At 27.9% G+C, this 20,739-nt stretch overlaps 1 protein-coding gene across 6 annotated transcripts in view; it reads right to left on the bottom strand.

Moving 5' to 3' along the window:
- Nucleotides 1–20,739, bottom strand: part of LOC140672277 (protein expanded) — a 119,231-nt gene that overhangs the window by 66,547 nt on the left and 31,945 nt on the right. For 5 of the 6 annotated variants that reach the window (XM_072904277.1, XM_072904275.1, XM_072904278.1 and 2 more), the window contains exon 2: nt 8,217–8,261. The exons of the other annotated variant lie outside the window; for it this stretch is intronic. The gene's annotated coding sequence lies outside the window, so the exon portion shown is untranslated. The remainder of the gene's footprint in view (nt 1–8,216; nt 8,262–20,739) is intronic. 6 annotated transcript variants of the gene reach the window in all.

The raw sequence follows: 20,739 nt of genomic DNA, 5'->3' as shown, positions 1-20,739 counted from the left end.
TATTATAGTTTTTTCTAAACATAATTTTTGTAATTCAAAATCACTTTAAGCTCAACAGAAACAGAAATATTCTAAGTGCTCCAGTTAGAGGAAATATTCTGTATATACAGGGTGATTTAGAGTGATGATCACCCAGCATATTCATTTTTCACAAACATGGAACATCATGGGAAATTATAGAAAAAATTTTCATCACTATAGAGCACTCAAAGTATTCATGGATTTATTTTTCGACACAAACCTTAAAGATAGGTGTAACTAGAGTCAACTTCGAAATTTCAGATGGAAACATAGATCGAATGGAATATTATTGGATATAGTTTTGAAAAAGAAATTACTTTATTAAAACTTAATTTAATTATCTCTTACAGTTTCGAGAAAAATATTTGAATGTGTGAATGTGTAAATAATTTACAAGTGCTTAAAAATAATGTCACAGGAAGTTAGAAAAAAATTTACTAATGGGCGCCTAAAGTAATTGGTTCTATTTTTCAGAACAAACTGGAATTAGATGTAACTAACAAGGAGAGGGCGCAAACTTGGGGTCACCGATTTTGATGGGATTTTTTTCTAGTATAGTACTCTATTAGAAGAGTATTTGAGTAAAGGGATATGGAGCAACGCTCAGCCGTTTACGAGAAAATTTATTTAAAAAAATACAATTGTTGAAACCGCAATAGTGAAGAACACAAATCAACTATGAAATCTTCGAAATTCCCAACTGGATAATTTCATTACAACATTATTATGAGTTTTTTTATAATTAAACGTAATTTAAAAAAATACAGTTGTATATATATATATATATATATATATATATATATATATATATATATATATATATATGTAAATATATATATATATATATTGTATATATATAATAAAGATAACGATAATTATATCTAAATATTGTATCTACATTTATCATGATTATTTTAAATTACGTTCAATTATTAAAAAAAATCATAATAATGTTGTAATGAAACTATCGAGTTGGGAATTTCGAAGATTTTACAGTTAATTTATGTTCTTCATCACTGCTGGTTCCAACAACTGTATTTTTTTAAATAAATTTTCTCGAAAACGGCTGAGCGTTGCGCCCTATCTCTTTACTCAAGTACTCTTCTAATAGAGTACTATACTAGAAAAAAACTTCATCAAAATTGGTGACCCAAGTTCGCGCCCTCTCCTTGTAAGATCAGTTTTGAAATTTCAAATAGGTACAATACATGGGTGGTATCGAGAAGTATCGTTATGTAGAGTTTTGAAAAAGGAACAACTTTTAATAAAACATAATTAAATTATCTCAGATTATTACAAGTTTAAAAAAAAGTTTGAATATGTGTGTATGCCTACAATAATACAAATGCATATATTTCTCGAAACCTGTAAGAGATAATTGAATTATGTTTTAATAAAAGTTGTTTCTTTTTCAAAGTTCTATTTAGCGATACCACACTCGACTCATGTGGGGGAGACCGGGGTTGAAAGTAACATTTTTTAGTTTTGATGAAATAAATAAATTCTATATTTTTGTTAGAGTTTTAATGTTTATTTATATGGATAAGTTGAAGATTTAAGATTAGTTTGATAGCGATAATGTATCATTAAATATTATATTTTGAGAAAAATGTTATGACCCTGCAAAATGACCGAGGAGAGTCGTTACTTTCTACCCCGACTTTGGGGTTGAAAGTAACAATGCTGGGGTAAGTTGTAACACAAATAGATACAAGCTGAATTATAAAATGAGAACTAACAAATAATTAAAAGTAACTTTAATTAATAATACTCAACATATTAAAAATAATCAACATAACATAAATTGTCTTTTCTTTAATTGACACAACATAAATAGTATTTCTTAATTAGTAATCAACGTAACATAATTGTTTTCTTTTTACTTAGCACAACATAACATTAGCGTCTTAATGAAATCAATTAAATGCAAATAATTAATTAAAATAAATTGTTTTAGCTCTCACTCGAAGACTCATCTGAGTAACAGTTGGAACACACAAAATTAACCTTATCAGATTTTTTAATACAATGCTCATGTCTCATAATTACATAATTAGTTAGGTATGTTAATTTACATACAATATATATATATATATATATGTATATATATATATATATATATATATATATATATATACACAATATTTCGTGTTGGAGTAAGTTGTAACATGTTACAATTTACCCCAACGGCATGTTACTTCTAACCCCAAAATACGATACATTTTAAACTAAATTTTTTATATTAAAAATGTTTAAAATATAATGAAATGGCAACATATAATTGTCTATCGATTAACTCATAAGATATGAAAAAAAAAATAATTGCTGATAAAGTGTAAAATTTACGAATAAATCCAAAAAAATATCATTGAAATTTATTTACTCACATAATGTGTAGTTATCTCGTACACTACACTCGTTAATAGAGTGGCACTAGAAGCAACTATCATGATGGCAGCGTAATAGTGGTAAACAAGTATTTGACCCGTTTTGTTTTCATAATGATATTTATTTTCTTTACAAAGTTATTAGCCGTATTATAACCTACTCCTGTTACTTTTAACCCTGGTCTCCCCTACTTATTTGAAATTTTAAAACTGATCCCAGCTACACTTCCCAAATAACAAGGTGTCGTCTATTAGACGTTAATAATTCGTCATTTGAAGTTGCGAATGTCATGTTACCAAATTAAGACGTAATAATAAAATCATTTTTTTATCTATTAATGACGTTATGTACTTATCCGTTCTACAACATTTGCGACGTCACTTTTTATTAATTAATAACATTAATTAATTGACCATTTGGTGACATATTAGTGAGGATCTAGCAATGACAAATTACTAACATCATTAATGAAAAGTGTGACATTGCAAACACATTATAGAATGGTAAATTAACTAATGTTTATTAATATTAAGTTAAAGTTACATCTTAATTTGGTCATATGTTGTCCGCAATTGCAAATGATAGACCATTTGAACAATATTGATTATCAAAGATATAAAAATATATAATTAATTGTGAATTTGTTAAAATAGAATGTTTAATATGTATTATTAGTATATTATTATATATATAAAAAAATTACTTATGAACTTAAAGGAGCGATTCTTAAGCCCGTATCAGATTATTCATTGCAAATTGAAGATTGAAGATTAGAAATTAGAGTTTGACTAAATAGAACAAAAGGAACTAAAATTTTTCGTCCTAATTGGCTAAATTTCAATCTTTAATCTTCAATCTCACTCTTCAATGCGTCGTCTGATACGGGCTTTACGAGATTATTACGTTCTTACGAATATTTTTATGAAATCAGTCTGTCATAAATTAAAATTCTTTGTAAGTCAAATTAATTCTTTATTTGCAATAATAATTATTTTAAATACCATAATTTTTCTTCAAATGTCAATAATGTAAAATAGTTATAATACAGTTCTCATCCAATCATTGAAGTTTAAGCAACATTAGGCGTATTAATATTTAAGAAGGGTAATCGCTGCTTGGAAAATTTGATATGTTAGTTTTACATTTAAATATCATCTAAGACATTCTACTATCTGTTTTGTTTTATCCATAGATGACAAAATGTCGTAAAACTAACGTCATATATGACATTGTTAAGATGAGACAAAAGTATGTTAGTCTTACGACATTTGGACTTTTACGACGTTTGCTTCGTCATAAGAATTATCAAAAGATTTCGTCAAATAGATGGCACCTTGTTTTTTAAACTACTTCCAGTTTGTGCCGAAAAGAGGAATTCATAATTACTTTAGGTGTCCATTAGTAATGAAAATTTTTTCCTAACTTTCCGTGACATAACGTACTTGTAAATTACTGTAAGCACATTCAAACATTTTTCTCGAAACCTGTAAGAGATAATTGAATTAAGTTTTAATAAGAGTTGTTTCTTTTTTAAAGCTCTATCTAATGCTACCCAACTACTCATGTTCCCATTTGAAATTTTAAAGTTGACTCCGTCAGTTATACTTACTTCCAGTTAGTCCCGAAAAATGAAACCATTATCAATGAATATATATTTTGGGCACTTTTTACTAATAAAATTTTTTTCCGTAACTTTTTTACGATTCTGTGACGTTTCATTTTTGAGAAAAATGTGTGGGACGAGTAGTCTAAATCACCCCCCCCTCTCTCTCTCTCTCTCTCTCTCTCTCCCCCCCTCTCTCTCTCTCCCCCTTCTCTCTCCCTCCCTCTCTCTCTCTCTCTCTCTCTCTCTCTCTACATATATATATATATATATATATATATATATATATATATATATATATATATATAGAGATATATATATATATATATATATATATATATATATATAGAGAGAGAGAGAGATTCAAATTAATGGCATTAAAAAATATTAAAATTAAAAAATTAGTATGTTTACATTTTTTACAAAAATAATATTAGAATATTAAAAAAGAGAAATATAAATTAAGCATAAAAAAGTTCTGAAATACTAGAGAATCACTTCATTATGTGTAAAATTTTACAAAAATGACATTAAAAGAATATGATAGCCAAAATCACTCTTTTTTACAAATAAAATTTTTAAAAATATAAAAAAAAACCAAATATAAATATTTATATATTATTCTTTCTCCTAATAGACAAGTCATGCCAGAAATAAAATTCGAACATGAAATGGCCAGCATCACTCGATGTATTCGTTTTCCGACTAATGCAATTTAGAGACAATCAAAGATATTATTTACATAAAAAATTAATGTTTAACCATTAATTATTATTCATTTAGTAGTTTAATTATTATTATTAACTTAGTAATTGATGCATTACAGATATCTATGTAAATAGAAAATATTATTATTATATTTTTATCAAAAATTATTTTTATTTTTTATTAATAGAGAAGCTGATGTGTGAATCATCGCATGATTCATTAATCTCAGGAATAAAATAAAAATTTTAATAATTAAAATCTAGATTATATTATATTGTCAACTTGATGACTTATTTCAAACAGAACATGAATGCATTGTAGTACTCAAACAATATTGCTTTACAAAATAAATTTCCTATCCTATGGTTTGGAGTAGAAATAATCGACAAAACTGATTAATTGACGATTTGCGAAAGAACATAAAAACGGAAAACTGCGAAAGAATGATCAATGGATCCTATTATAGAAGACATGTATAATCCGCCTGAATGAGAAACTAGCCTTGCCTCGTATCCTCGTTCCTCCTCTTGATTGCTCGTATACTTTCTCATGATCGTGTAGTTGTCTATTCTTTATACCATCTTTTTTCGTTTTCTTTCTTTGCCTCTCTCACTTTCAAATACTTTTCTTAATTCACAGTATATTGATATATTTACTCGCGTAGTGATCATTATCTTTCTTCCGCATCATTATTAAAGTCAGTCTTTTTCTCTCTTACTTGCTCGCTTCTTCTATCTCTCCTCTCGGATCTTCTTCATTCTCACTATCTTCTTCCTCTCTCAGGATCCTGATAGCCGATGTATTTCGCAGCCGTCCAACCTGCATGTCTCCGTAGCATTCTCCGCGCGATCACCGACCCCGTGTACTCGATCGCACTGCATCACGCCGTGCTATGTTCGCGGCACATCGCACCATCACGCAAAGGAAAAACTTAAGAATAAGCTGTTCAAGCAGAGTTCTTTCAATATATTATCGCATATTGCTGACTTCGTCACATCAAACATTTTTAGTACTAAGAAGACAAACGTTCCACAGCATCAAAATATGATGCAAAATATGTATATAAAATATTAATTTGGGAAACTATTAAATATATATCATTAATTTCAATAAAGAAAACAAGAAAAGTCTTACTTGAGACTTTTCGGAAAAACTTTAATTTTTACTATTATTTTGGAAATAATATTTAATTATGTTATAATTTAAGTATATATTTAAATAATATTTTCATATCTATATAATAATATTATACAGAGTGTACAAAAAGTACCGGGAATTTTTCGATTATCTTATTTTACTTTTTAGCGCATAATAATAATTATAAAGAAAATATGTGGTTGTTTCTTTAAAAAAAATCAAAAAATTAATATTTTACGAGATTTCGTATTTGATGTCAAAATATTGGAACCTTCAAACCTCATAACTCGAAAAGTTCTTAACGAAAAAATATTTTATTATAATGTTTTGGAAAGCTCTCGAGCTAAGTTACAAGAATACTAATGTAGTAAAATATATAATAATTTAAGCGTATTAATATGTTTATAATTTATATATTTACATATAAAATAGTTCATTTTGATTAATTCACTATAGACTATCTCAAAATCAGTAAGTTTTAGAAAAAAATTTTCAGATGAAAGTTGTTTGGCTCGAAAAATAGGCATATTAGTTTGACCTTGGCTGTACGTGCAGGTCAATTTTGTTTTCTTAAATGAAATTACCTTGATTTTTTTACATAAATCAATTTCTCGCAATATTTTGTCTAAATAGTTATAAGCGTATGTTAATCAAAAATTGATTCTTTAAGATAGAACCAAAACTGGACAGTATATATCCGTACTAATCCAAGAAAAATTATACTAAACCAAATTCTTTAGGGCCATAGCTTTAGCTACTATAGCTTTTAAATCTTTCAGATTGGCACGGCACTAAAGTTGTGTTTATCTTCAAACTGCTAAAAATGACTTTATATATTCTAAAGACTGTCAAGTCTATCAGTCTAACAATCTTTCTGATAAAATTGTTGAAGTGGGTGATTGACAAATTTTTGGAAACAAACCTCTTAGTCAACCATTGACCTAATCATATGGCTATAAGAAGAAGAGATTAATTAAAACGACCTTACATCACTTCGTGACCAGAATTGAAATCAGTCGAGGTCAGAAAGAGTACGCTGTAAGCATTTTCCTAGGTATGGAAAGCGTATTTTAAGGGTACCTCTAATGCATCAATCAAAGAAGCACAAACATAAAATCCCAAGATGAACTGGATATTAAGCAAATGTTCATTGGCAAATGACATCAATTATAGTAACTTTAAGAGAATTAGAAACTGCCTACACAGGAGAATACTATCTTTTTTGTTGTGATGCATGGTAATGAATGAATTCCTAATAAAACTTTAGAAGGCAGGCTTATTCCTTTTATGACATCAATGACATTGTGATGAGAGGCAATTTTGTCAACATTCTTAAGGAATTTCATAGATAAAAGTCTTAACATTATATAAGACCTTGTACAAGGCAAGAGGCTTGTCGTGGCAAAAACAAATCATAATTTTCACCAGAAAATACAAATTATTGAATCGCTCCAAATCGCTACAGTTCCAAAATAATATCAGCATTACTATTACTATTATTATTTTAAAATACTTGGGAATTCTATTTAATATTAAGCTAGATTGAGGACATCTTAAAGACAAAGGGAAAAAGATCTGTGGGCATGCCAAAGAGCCATAGATAAGTCTTTGAGTAAATTTTCGATTGTCTTCTGGTTAAGTAAGCAGATTTACATGTGTTACAGTAGACCAAAGTGAAAAAACTATAAGCAAGAAACCAGTTATAAAGCCTGCAAATTAACCTAAGGACGACAAGAGGTCATAAAAATCACATTCACAAAAGTGCTGAAAATAACTCTGTATTTCACTTTTAGATCTGATGATCATTAGCACTGTACGTTCCAAGTTGAAGAAGTGATCATCCTTAAGTGCATAGAATTTCCATGAACACGATGAAAAGAAAATTATTATCTACTCTGATTCCAGAGTAACCATGTAAACGGTTGTTAAAACCACGGAATCTAAATGATTACTATTTATGTTATTAAATTTTTTCTTATGAGATAATTTCAAAGAAAAAACGTATATTTGTGTACATTTGTTTCTTGAGATGGACTTCGAAAAGCTTGGATCCCAGTTAGTTAATTCGAACATTCGTGGAAAAGCGGATCGTTATAAAAATTTTTTGCAAATGTTTCATAATATAAATATATGAAAAATAAATCAATTTTTTTCTATATTTAAAAATCAAAATTTTATCATTTTGTCTAAAAAATTGTATTAAAATTGTACAAACACACACACATACAAAACACACATACATATGTTATATTTATTTTATCATATTATATTTATTTTATTACATATATATTTTAAAAGAAAATACAAACAATTTACCACTATATTAAAGAACATGTAGATAAAAATAAATAATTTTTACCTAAATTCTCCCGTCCTCTAAATCCTCCGTCTGCAATTTCACGCTCTGCAACATACGCGTAAAAATCAGTCATAAATCAATAAGTTAAAATTGTAATAATGTTTTCTAATTTTGCATTATTTTAAGAAATCATAAAGATTCTTTTAATTATAAAATGAGTTCAACATATTTGTAGGTCTCTATATATTGTAAAAAGATTAATTTATCCAAATTAAGAAAGATAAAAAAATCGGAACGTAAAAAAAAGAAAAGGATAATATTACAACATTTTTTCTCTTTGTGAACGTCTTGTTCTAATGGCACATTTTTCTAATCAATATAGCAAATAAATAAGAAAAAATCGTGACCTTAAGAAACACTATATCTTGACGATAATTACAAATTATTAATTATCTTTTTTTTCTGTAGAAAACAACTTATAAAAAACTTGGAAAACTCAATATATAAACGTTATACAATATTATATTTTAAAATATATTTCTTCATAATCATTATTTTTTTATTATATTATATTATATCCCGAATTGAACGGCCAAACTTCAAATATGAATTTCTCATGACCTCAAAACAAAACAAAATTTATCTGGAAGTATACTCGTAAACGCTTCGTTCAAGAGATATTGAAATGTTTAACTTAATATGGGACACCTTGTCCCATATATATATATATATATATATATATATATTATTTTTTATGATTTGGTAAAACCAGGAAGTTCAATCTCTGCAAACGATAAAACCATTTGCTTTATTACAACTACACAAAAAAGGCTTATATGCCTCTTGAAACCAAGCTCACCATCAGGTTAGAGCCTGTAGTCAATAGATTAGAGCTTTGAGTGCTAACTTCATACCGGCATATCAAAGTATAAAAATCTTGTAAATTATTCAATTTTTTACTATCATATCTTTACATCTTTTTTACAGCATATTACGACAAATCGATTTATGTATATACAATATATTAAGTCGTTACATATGAAATGTCCGATTTTATAATATAAATTATCTGAAGTGTTTTTGTGTGGAAATGTTTTTCTATATCACTAGAAAAGTGAAATTGTACATTCATTTACAGTATTTTCGTCAAATGCATTTTGTTGAGTTTCCGCGAAGCTACTGCAGCATTTTGACCACTTTTCCAGTAGTACAAGAAAAGTACTCGAAGATCGCATTAATTCATGTCGAAACTTAAGCCATACAAAAATGAGATTAGATACGTAAACCAAAAAAATAAGATCAGCTCTAATAGAACAAATGACAAACTTCGAAACGATACCTCACACATCCGTAAACATAAAAATATTTCCAAACAAAAACGCTTCAGATAATTCATATTATAAAATTGGGCATTTCATATAACAACCTAATTACAGTCTATGGCCATTATACTCTAGTTTACCCTATATATATAAAATATTTATATATATACAGGGTGGACCATTTTAATCCATTCAGTCGAATATCTCGAAAACCAAGCCCGGGAGAGAAAAATGTTTCAGATAAAAGTTGTATGGTTTCAAGGGGGCCATAAGATGGTACCATTGGTTTGACCTTGAAAAGTCATTTGAAGGTCACGTGAAGGTCACTTCAAGTTTTTTAAATGAAACACCCTATATATTTTTACATATTCTTGTAGCTCATCTCGAGAGCTTTCCAAAACACTTATGACAAAGTATTTTTCATTAAGTATGTTTTGAATTATAAGGGTTCAAAGTTGCAGTATTTTGACATAAAATACAAGATATCTCATAAAATATTCATTTTTTTATTATCTTACTCTAATACTTTTATGCACAGAATAACAAGACGAATCAATTGGCATAATTAAAACACATAATTATGTTAAAGTAAAAATCTGAATTTGCAACTAACAGTTACACATTTTTACTTTAACATAATTATGTGTTTTCTTTACACCAATTGATTCGTCTAATTATTCTGTGCATAAAAGTATTAGAGTAAGATAATCAAAAAATGAATATTTTACGAGATATCTTGTATTTTATGTCAAAATACTGCAACTTTGAAGCCTTATAACTCAAAAAATACTTAATGAAAAATACTTTGTCATAAGTGTTTTGAAAAGCTCTCGAGATGAGCTACAAGAATATGTAAAAATATATAGAGTGTTCCATTTAAAAAACTTAAAGTGACCTTTACGTGACCTTCAAATGACTTTTCAAGGTCAAACTAATGGTACCATCTTATGGCCCCCTCGAAACCATACAACTTTTGTCTGAAACATTTTTCTCTCCCGGGCTTGGTTTTCGAAATATTCGACTGGATGGATTAAAATGGTCCGCCCTGTATATATATATATATATATATATATATATATATATATATATATATATATATACATATACAGGGGGGACCATTTTAATCCATCCAGTATGTATATATATATATATATATATATATACATACAGGGTGTCTCATAACTAACGAGCCAATGCTCGTGAACGGATAGAGTACAGTGAACTGAACAAAAAAGTATTAGGTCATTTTGCGATTTTCGCAATAATTATTAAAATATTAATTAAAAACGCCTAGCGAACAATATTATACATATGTACAAGATGTTCGGTAATAATCGCCCCACCTCTTTAGGGCTGATAGAGCAGGTCAAACTGAACATAAAAGTCCTGTATCATTTTCCGATTTTCGCAATAATTATTAAAATATTAATTAAAAACGCTTAGCGTATAAGCGCGCGCCGCATATAGCGCTCAACATAAGCGGCAGCCATAATTCAAGATCGAGAGCGTTGGTCAAAAAAAGTAGAAACCATTCGATGGTGCAGACTTGAGGGATCTGTTGTAGAGTCCTTTAAGAACTTTATCCGGTTTTTCACCAACTTTATCGGATTTGGATCACTATCGATGAATACTCAATCGGAATACGTTTGAAATCTCTTCCAACAATTTGTTAAAATTATTTTCCAGATCCCCCTAATAACACTGTCACTATTTTGAATCGCTTCTGTTAATGACTAACCATGATCTGTCATTAATAAGTAGTCTAGTGGGCAGATTAAGATTTTATTCAGAAAAGTGGAAAAAATTTAACCTCTAAGTCCAAAATTTTAGACTGGACAAAAGGATACAAAATTCCTCTCTCTAAATCAGTGATTCAAAATTCAATCCGAAGAAAAGAACCTTCATGGTCACTAAAGAAAAACTATATCTATAGATCATATTGAAAAGTTAGTTTCCAGAGCTATTAATAAATGCCTTTTTCGAGAAGATCAATTTTTATCCAGTATTTTTTTTTATTCTTAAACCAGATGGTTCAAGTAGATTAATATTTAATTTAAAAAAGTTAATGAATTTATTAAAAAGAGACATAAAATTTGCAATCAGATCAATAGTTTTAAAGAAAAAATACAAAATTTGAGAATTTATTCAGCTGATAAAAGCTTTAGTATCGTGTTGTTTAGCTATCCAATATAGTTGAACACACTTCAAAAATTTCGAAAAAGAAAAATATTTAGCTTTCTTATAGTCAAATAGCAATTATGAAGTGATTATGCAATTAAATCAAGATTTACAAGATGATTTTTTTTAGTGGGAATTAAATATTTTACGTAGAGTTTGTAGTATTACTAGTCGTGAATTAAGCTGATTATCTTTTCAGATTTTTCTTTCTTTCGTTGGAAAATTTTGTGTGACAATAATAGAACATACGAACTTTGGAGTGGGACGAAAGGTTATATCACATCAATTATTTAAAACTTTTATAAGCTTTCTTTGGACTTAAATCTTGCCAAAAATTTTAAGGATAATATTCTGTTAAGAATTGACAACACCGCTGCGATTTCTAATATAAATCGTATGGGTAATTTAAGATTTAAAAAACTCAGTAATCTTGTCAAGACTATTTGGAAATGGTATAAAGAATGTGAATTATTTATTTTTGCGTCCTATATTTCTTCTAAGAATAATACCGAGGCAGATTTTGAATCTAGAAAGTTAGGGAAAGAAACTGAGTATGAAATATCTAACATCTAATGTAGTCTTTTAACAGAACATTGTTAAAAAGTTCGATTATGACATAGATTTATTTGCGTCAAGAATTAACGCAAAATATAATTATGTTTCCTGTACAAAATATTCAAATTCAATAGCAGTTGATGCTTTTACCATAAACTGGAATAAATTTTTCTTTTATGCCTTTCCACCATTTATTTTAATTACTAGAGTTTTACAAAAGATAAGAGCTAAAGAAGTAGATGGTATAGTTGTAGTACCACAATGGCCAGTACAATCATAGTTTCTGCTATTTCTTTCAATGCTAGAATCAGACGTTTTGATTTTTAAGCCCAATAGTAATACGTGTGTAATAGGTTTTAAAATGGTTAGAGCAACGTGGATATTCTAAAATAGAGAAAAGAAAGGTGGTAAAATCGCGGTAGAAGTAATATCACTACTATAGTGTTTGATTGTGTTCATGGACGACATGTTTTATCCACACGACGCTCTCGCTTGAGAAAGACGACTCGATTTGATTTCGGCACTTTTACATTGAGCTTGAGAAGGTAAAATTTTAAGAATGAAATGTTTGAGAAAGGAAAAGTAAAATAAAATCGTTAGATCAATTTACTACTTTTCTCAGGCCTTTGGAAGATTAGCAATGGGCTTGTAGGTTGCCAACGCTCGAGAGGACGGTGAACTTGATGAAGCTTTGATTTTTGAAATAAAATGTAGGTAAGCTCTAAATAAAATCAATATTTTAACTCGAGGTATTGTAGAGCTGTGAATGTTAGATTGGCACTAAAACGAAGGATAAATCGTGGATGAGAGAAAACAAAATATGAAATTATACATGTTGTATATTGTGTATTTAATATTAGAAAGTTAAATTAAGTTGAACAATAGTGCAAAACCGTGTACGTTTCGGCTTGTCTTTAAGCCATCTTCAGCGCTAAACAATCATAAACTACATCGATACGGAAGATAACTCAGTGTTTCAGAGCGGTACATGATTGTAAGTATTATAACATAAACAATTTGTCACGGAACCTATAACGCAATTTGTTTATAATCGTTCGGTGTGATACGTTCACCAATAATGTCGGAATCACATGGTCCATTGTTCGTTGTTGATGTTTCGAAGTTCCAGGCAACAATCATTGGATTAATTGGATTTCTTATATAAAAATCGCATGTGTATAATATTTAAGAAATCTCTTCAGACTTGATGTTTCTATAATAAGCTCGCTTTTTTAGCACAATGTCTTGTCGGATTTACGGCTGACAAATAAATGGTTCACCAAAATGAATGAATGGTAACGAAACGTACGCGGTTTTGCACTATTGTTCAACTTAATTTAACTTTCTAATATTAAATACACAATATACAACATGTATAATTTCATATTTTGTTTTCTCTCATCCACGATTTATTCTTCGTTTTAGTGTCAATCTAACATTCACAGCTCTACAATGCCTTGAGTTAAAATTTTGATTTTTGAGTCTAACCGCGAGTAAAATGATAACTCGTAACCTCAAGAAAATTATGCGTTCGTTCTTGCGGATGCTCTCTTTCTATATTAATTCTCAAGGACGTGTTTAAAATTTTTTTAGGGACGGAAGTACTTCAAGATTTTAGTATTAAAATTGTGTCTTCATTCGGTGGGATCTTTCTTCGCCTTATTTTTACTTATCGCCGATTGGTGAGTCTGGTATGAGCTCTTAAAATTTATTTTTCAAAGATAAGAGAATTTTAATTTTCTGCATTTGTTTTATTTCTCGAAATTATGCAGCTGTATTTGTTAGTTATGTGACTTGTCTATCGTGTGTCTACCTGTTTTTCCGTTGAAAATTCTACCATTTGTTTTATAAGTTTTATTTGCAGAAGAGGTTGATAATGTTTCGTTATCCAATCTCTTCAACGTGCTTGTTTAAACATCGTGTTGAAATGTTTAGAAAATTATTCGGCAAAAAAAGATTTCATTTGTTGAGCGACATTTCCTTGTCGTTAATTGGGTTGATTATTATTCTATACCCGTGAAAGGAAGAAAATGTGGAACCATCAGGACGTAACAATTACTTATTTTTGTATTCTAATATAATAATGTTTTGCAGTTATATTACGCCGTTTTAATGATTATTACATTATTATTCACTAATATTTTAAGACACATCTATAAAAAAAACCTAAAAAACAAAAAAAAATTTTTAAATTAATATATACAATAATTTTTACAAATATACAATAATTATTTACAAACTTTTAATTCTTAATAATAATTTCTGTTGACATTTTTACGTAACGAAAAGTTACATTATAAGTAACGAAAAGTTAATAATAGAAAATAATAACATCTTATCATTTTTCTTTTACAAAGAAGCTGAAAATTTTCAAGTCTAGAGAAATTGAAATTTTTTCGGAATTTCTGATGACTGTTTTATTTGCACCCCAAAAAATTATATCAATAATTATTAAGACTTAAAGTTATGAAATTAATAACAAAAAAGTTGTAGCCACTTTTAGTTATACGCTCTTAGAATTTCTAACAAGGAAAAATATGAAAGTGTCCCTCTCCGATTTTAATGCGCTTTGAATATGTTGTAGTCTAGGTCAAGTAAGAGACACGCATTTTTTTATACGTGCCCATACGGCCGTTCAGGGGGTGAAACACCCTCTTGAGAAAAATCACTTTTTATATTTCTGAGCAAATACCGTCGAAATAGTAAGAAATATAAAAAAAAGTTTCCAATAAAAGTTTTATGGTTTTTAATGTACTTTAAAACTGCATAATCAGATTTTTCAAAAAATGAAAGGAAAAAAGGAGATTTCGAAAAATCTGATTATGCAGTTTTAAAGTACATTAAAAACCATAAAACTGAGAGGGGGACACTTCCATACCTTTCTTTGTAATTCTAGAGGAGTTGAAATTTTTTTCGGAATTTCGAAGTTTTAATAACAGTTCTATTTGTACCTCGAAGAGTTCTAGAGGTAAGTATCAAGGCTCGAAGCTATAAAATTAAAAACAATAAAGTTTGGGTCACTCTTAACGTTACATAAGGTGTCAGTTTCTAGAGTAAAAAAATTTTTTTTTGAATATTTAGCGGCCGTAACTATTGTTAAATGTATCAGGAATTGTAAAACTCTTTGAGAACTATAAGATGATAGTTTAAAGGCATTTTTTTGCATGTTGCGATGCTACGGAAAGTTGGCACCTTATATTTTTAAAATGCTTTTTTTTAAGTATTTTGAAACTATTTCTAAAATCTATCAAAAACTGTACAACTATTTTAGGTGCAAATAGAACTCTTGAAAAACTTTCGATTTTTTTAATTTGAAATGCTAACTTTATACCGGCCTTTAATACGACATAATTTTGCATATGCTCTATGAAATATCTCATAAAATATTTATTTTTTGATTCTTACTTCAATACTTTTATACACAAAAATAGAGAAGAATCAATTTATGTAAAGATAATACATAGTTTCGAGTACAGTTCCAAAAACGACTTACCTCCGATTTCAATAAAACTTGGTGAAAATCTTCCTTTTTGATAAAAATAAAAACTGTTAAAAAGATTCTAAGCGACTATTACGGGAAGATCATTTTTTATGATAAAATATTAGAGATGTTTAGTGTTTGTTTATTAACACCTTATTTTTTTATTTTAAAACTATAGAACTAAAATTATAAATTTTTTTTAACTTAGTTTCTTTTAAGAAAAATATGAATTTGCAACGAGCTATTACAAATTTTTTTTTTAATAAAATTATAACGATTTTTTCCTTTCTCGATATATTTCAAAAATTATTCCAGATATCAAAAAATGTTTTATAAAAAAGTTTTTATAATAAAATATCTTTATTTAATTACATTAACAAATTTTTTTAAAAATTTTTAATTATTTTTTCAACATTTTATTAATATAATTAAATAGAGGTGTCTACTATCAAACTTTTGTATAAAACGTTTGTTATATGTTTCGAATAATTTTTGACATATATCAAGAAAAACAAAAAGTCGTTCTACATACATGGTTTTACTTTTTAGATCGTTTTTTAGTCGCACTTTTCTGACAAAAATTTCTAAATTTATCTTTCCCTTCCCGTTTTATATAGAAAATTTAATCATAATCAGAATTTTTGGATTTGCAAAGTTCTCTTGTCAAAGTCTCTCATTGCTCGTCTGAAAAGATCAGAAATGCCTGTCACATATGTATGGAACATTAAAATAAAAAATTTTGTTATTAATGTTCTTGTTATTATTAATAATTAAAATGTCAAACATATTGTTTCTTAAGAAAGGTCCGTTGAAGCGTGATTTTTTTAAATACGTCAAATAAAAAAGCAAATGGATAACTATTATCAAAGAGGATTCTAACTACCACTTCTAGATTGTTTGATTAAAAACTTATTAGCTAGTTTTTTAATATATTTTATTGATATTGAGAACCTTATGATTTTTGTTTATTAATAAATGTCTACGTTATACTTCAATCAAATCTTTATTTAGCAACCATTAACATGGTAATAGTAATCTCTTAGATACTATTATAAACATAATAAAAAAGAATTAAAAAAAACTTAAAAAATTTAAATGTATTGAAACAAAAATAATAGTTTGATAATATAACAATAGTTTTCACACAATTTTTCGCAAAACATAAAATAAACTGTATCTTGTACTGTGAATGTAGAATAAATTTTTTTTTATTACTTGCGTATTGTAGACTATTATTAATTATTCGTATGTTGTATCTTATGTAGTCATACATTACACGTGTAAAAATGGCAATAGTACTGCATTATTAGTCAATAGAAAACTTCTATTGGTTTCGTACAATTGATCATATACTACATTGGAGTTTGAATGTTTGATTGGGCATAATATTCCAATAAAATAATTGACAATCATATTATTAAACCGTATTTTATTGATGAATTATTATCAGGACAGAAGTTTCTCTATCTGAAATACTATCACTTTTATTAGAAAATTTATCGTATTAAATCCACTTGACAATGTGATATCAATAAGAGTATAATTGTCTTGCACATAGAAAGAACGGCGAGTACTAACAGAGACAGTCTTAATTGGTAGATTGAACGGTGAAGTGATCAGTTTATTCGCCAGACTTAACTTGATTATTTTCTATATAGGGCAGTAAAAATTGATGTTTTCGCGAAGCATCAATAACAAAAGATATATGAGAATGCATTATTACTGCATGTGTTGCTATAATTCCACGCTTTAGATTGTTAATTTTTTGTTCATTAATCGGTTACACAATGTCATTGAAAATGAACGACAATTCGTGTAATACTTGAAATAAAAATTATTTTACTTTTATTATTTCACTAACTATTAACTTTATGCCCCATCCAGTATAATATTTTTTTACTCAACGTTGAATACTCTATCGAAATCCGGAAAGAAATGTTGGACATCCTAAAAACAGAATATGATCTTTATGTCTCAATAAAAAATCAAGATAGCAAAAATGACTGTTGTACTATATGTCTCCCTTCAAGCATTTTACGATTTATTTAAGGTCGTCAAGTTAAGTGACTCAACTTGTAAAATATTAATCTCTTAATTGTTAAATCATGCTCGGTATAAGATGACGTTATTATTATTAGATATTTGTAAGTCAAAAGAAAAGTATTGAAGGAATCTTTAAACAGTTCAGTGATAAGAGCAGTCACCTAGCAAGCAAAAAACTCGGATTTGATTCAACGATTGTGCCTCAATACTTTTCTCATTTTGTCAGGGGAATAAAAAGGAATTTAGAGAGATTTCAAAAATCTCAAGTATAGGATTTCATTTATATATATTTGGTGTAAGATCAAGAAGTATTCGTATTCTGTAGATAGTAATTAGTTTCAAAGAAAAATTTACTTTCTATGAAACTGGCGCGTTACTACTCGGCATTTGGCTTTTAATACCCTGTAAAATTCAAAATTGTTTAATTTTTGTAATTCTATCCTGTTATCCGAATAAAAATTATCTTCTACTCATCATATATTTTTCTCGAGAATGACTGGTTTTGACAAAATGTGAAATAAGAGTACCCATTTTTTTTAGAAAAAGATATAAACAATCTAAAAACATATTTAAAAATAAAAGAACTTATCAGTTTCAAAGTCTTGTAAGTTAAAAGGCTTATACGTTGTCCGCTCTCCAACATGGTATTAAGAAATCTATCATGCTATGGTAAATATGTATTAATACTAACAGACCCATCCTCAATGACATATGTTGTCAAAGTCATTGTTCTAAATAATATTCAAAATGTTTTAGCAATCGCTCGTTATTTATTAAAAAGTTATAAACAAAACAATTTTCACAAATTATAGATAATTTTCGGACACTAGATATATTTAATAGAACTTATTTTTTAAAGATTTTTTTATTATGTAGTAAATCGAAGCGTGGGCGGAGCACAGGCTTCGTCTTTCCCCCTGCACCCGTATTCCAAAAGAACTAATCTAATCCAATCCATTTTTTTACAAGTGATGAATAATAATTTACCCTCTTCGAAATTGAGTTAGGTTAGTTTTTTCGGGATGTGAGAGTAACAAGAAAAGCGGCAAACTCCTTGCGTTCGATTTATTACACATAAATAATAAACGAATCTATTAATAAAGTAGTAAATCGAATGGGCAGGGCAGGTATTTCGCCTCTCTTTCTCTCTCTCTCTCTCTTTCTCTCTCTCTCTCTCTCTCTCTCTCTCTCTCTGCATCCTTATCCTAAAAAGAACTAACCTAATTTTAAGAGGGTAAATTGTTATTTTGCACCTCAAAAAAATGGGTTAAGTTAGATTGTTCTTTTCAGAGTAGCAGGGAGAGAGACTTCGTTTGTTAGCAGCCATAAATAACTTTCTCTCGTCTTTACTTTATGATAAAAATAAAATAGATATTTTATTAAATGCATCCCCATTCTGAAAAAAATAATCTAACATAACCTATTTATGATTTTAAATTAAAAAGAAATCAAAATGTGTTGTGTCCAATTTAACTGTATTATCTAAGATCTGATAACCCTGACATCTATACGCGAAGGTCGGGATCGACCTATAATATCGAGTGAAAATCAATATGGCGACATTTGTTCAACAAGACACTCGTGCCTCTGTAACGTAGACTGTATTTGCCAAGGAAATATATAAGAAAAAGTAACGTCTAGATAAGTGACTTTGACCAAAGATCCCTGATTCCCGATACTCATACAGGCCGTAACAATACAACCACGGCCCAAACAAAATGATTTCAGAAATTATTTTTATATAAACATACAAAAAAAAATAGTTTAAATCTGTAGATTGATATTGACAGTTTAAATGAATCCTATTTACCAATGATACAATAAAAAAGTTTACGAAAATCTGAATTTATTTTATTAATATTTATGTTTTATACTTGTGTTCGACTGTTAATATGACAGTCATGTTTGAAATGTATTCGATGAGTGTGTCATGTACGGCTATTCTTGTTTCGGTATATTGTCCTAGTGAATTGATCTTATAAGAATATTTCAGTTTTTGCAATATTTGTCTCATTTTTTAGCATGTGAACGCGAACATTTTAAAGTAATTCGTTCTTACTGTTTACCGGTGTGAGAATTATACTTTTTGTCTTGTGTGTCACTGTTATAGGAGAAATAATGTAATATGATTTAATTATAATTGATTTTTATATGTATGTAGGTATTTGACGTATTTTTATTTTTATTGGTTTTAATTAATTAGGTTTTTAACCGTTTATAACTTTATTTTGTTAAACAGTTTTACTAAAAATGGCCTAAATTGGTCCAAAACGTTTAATAAAACTTTTATCTATAATTTTTTAACATTATGGAAGTCTGAATTAATTTTCACCTGTTATCTTTACGCTTGCTCTTATAGCTTTTTTCATGTTTTTATATTTATTATTCAGAATTTTTTTAATTATAATTTTTTTATTTATAACTCTTGAATAAACAACGAGCGACGGCTAAAATCTTTTAAATGTTACTTAAGATAGTGACTTTAAAAACATTTGTCAAAGACGAGGTTATTAAGGCTGAATCTGATTAATATTTATTGTTAATCTCTTAAAATTTTCTTTGTATTATTATTTTTTATATCTTTGTATTATTATTTTTATATTAAAGATAAAAAAATAGTAAAATATTTATTTCTCATATTTAAATATAATATTGAAAAATATCAAAATATAATATAATAACATTCGATATTCTTTACTTAATTGTCAATTGTCTATTTTCACAAATAATGATTTTTGGTAATTGATTTAGGATACATTCATGCCCATAATTATTGCATCATCACTTTTTTAAAAAATGGAGAAATTTATAAATCGAGCTTATATATAGCCACCGACGAAATATTATTAAAGACCGATTATTTTATAGGGTTTAACAGGAAAAAATTGCCGACAATGCAAATATTTTCTTGTTATAGGTAAGAAACTCTTTGTACTATCGATAATAAAATAGCGATTAGATAGAATATATCGCTTATTTTAAAGATAACTATATGTATAAAAGA

Source organism: Anoplolepis gracilipes, chromosome 13 (genome assembly GCF_047496725.1).
Source record: "Anoplolepis gracilipes chromosome 13, ASM4749672v1, whole genome shotgun sequence".
In the NCBI taxonomy this organism is placed as follows: Eukaryota; Metazoa; Arthropoda; class Insecta; order Hymenoptera; family Formicidae; genus Anoplolepis; species Anoplolepis gracilipes.
The sequence above is the reverse complement of the archived record's forward strand: the minus strand, read 5'-3'. Positions and strand labels throughout refer to the sequence as shown.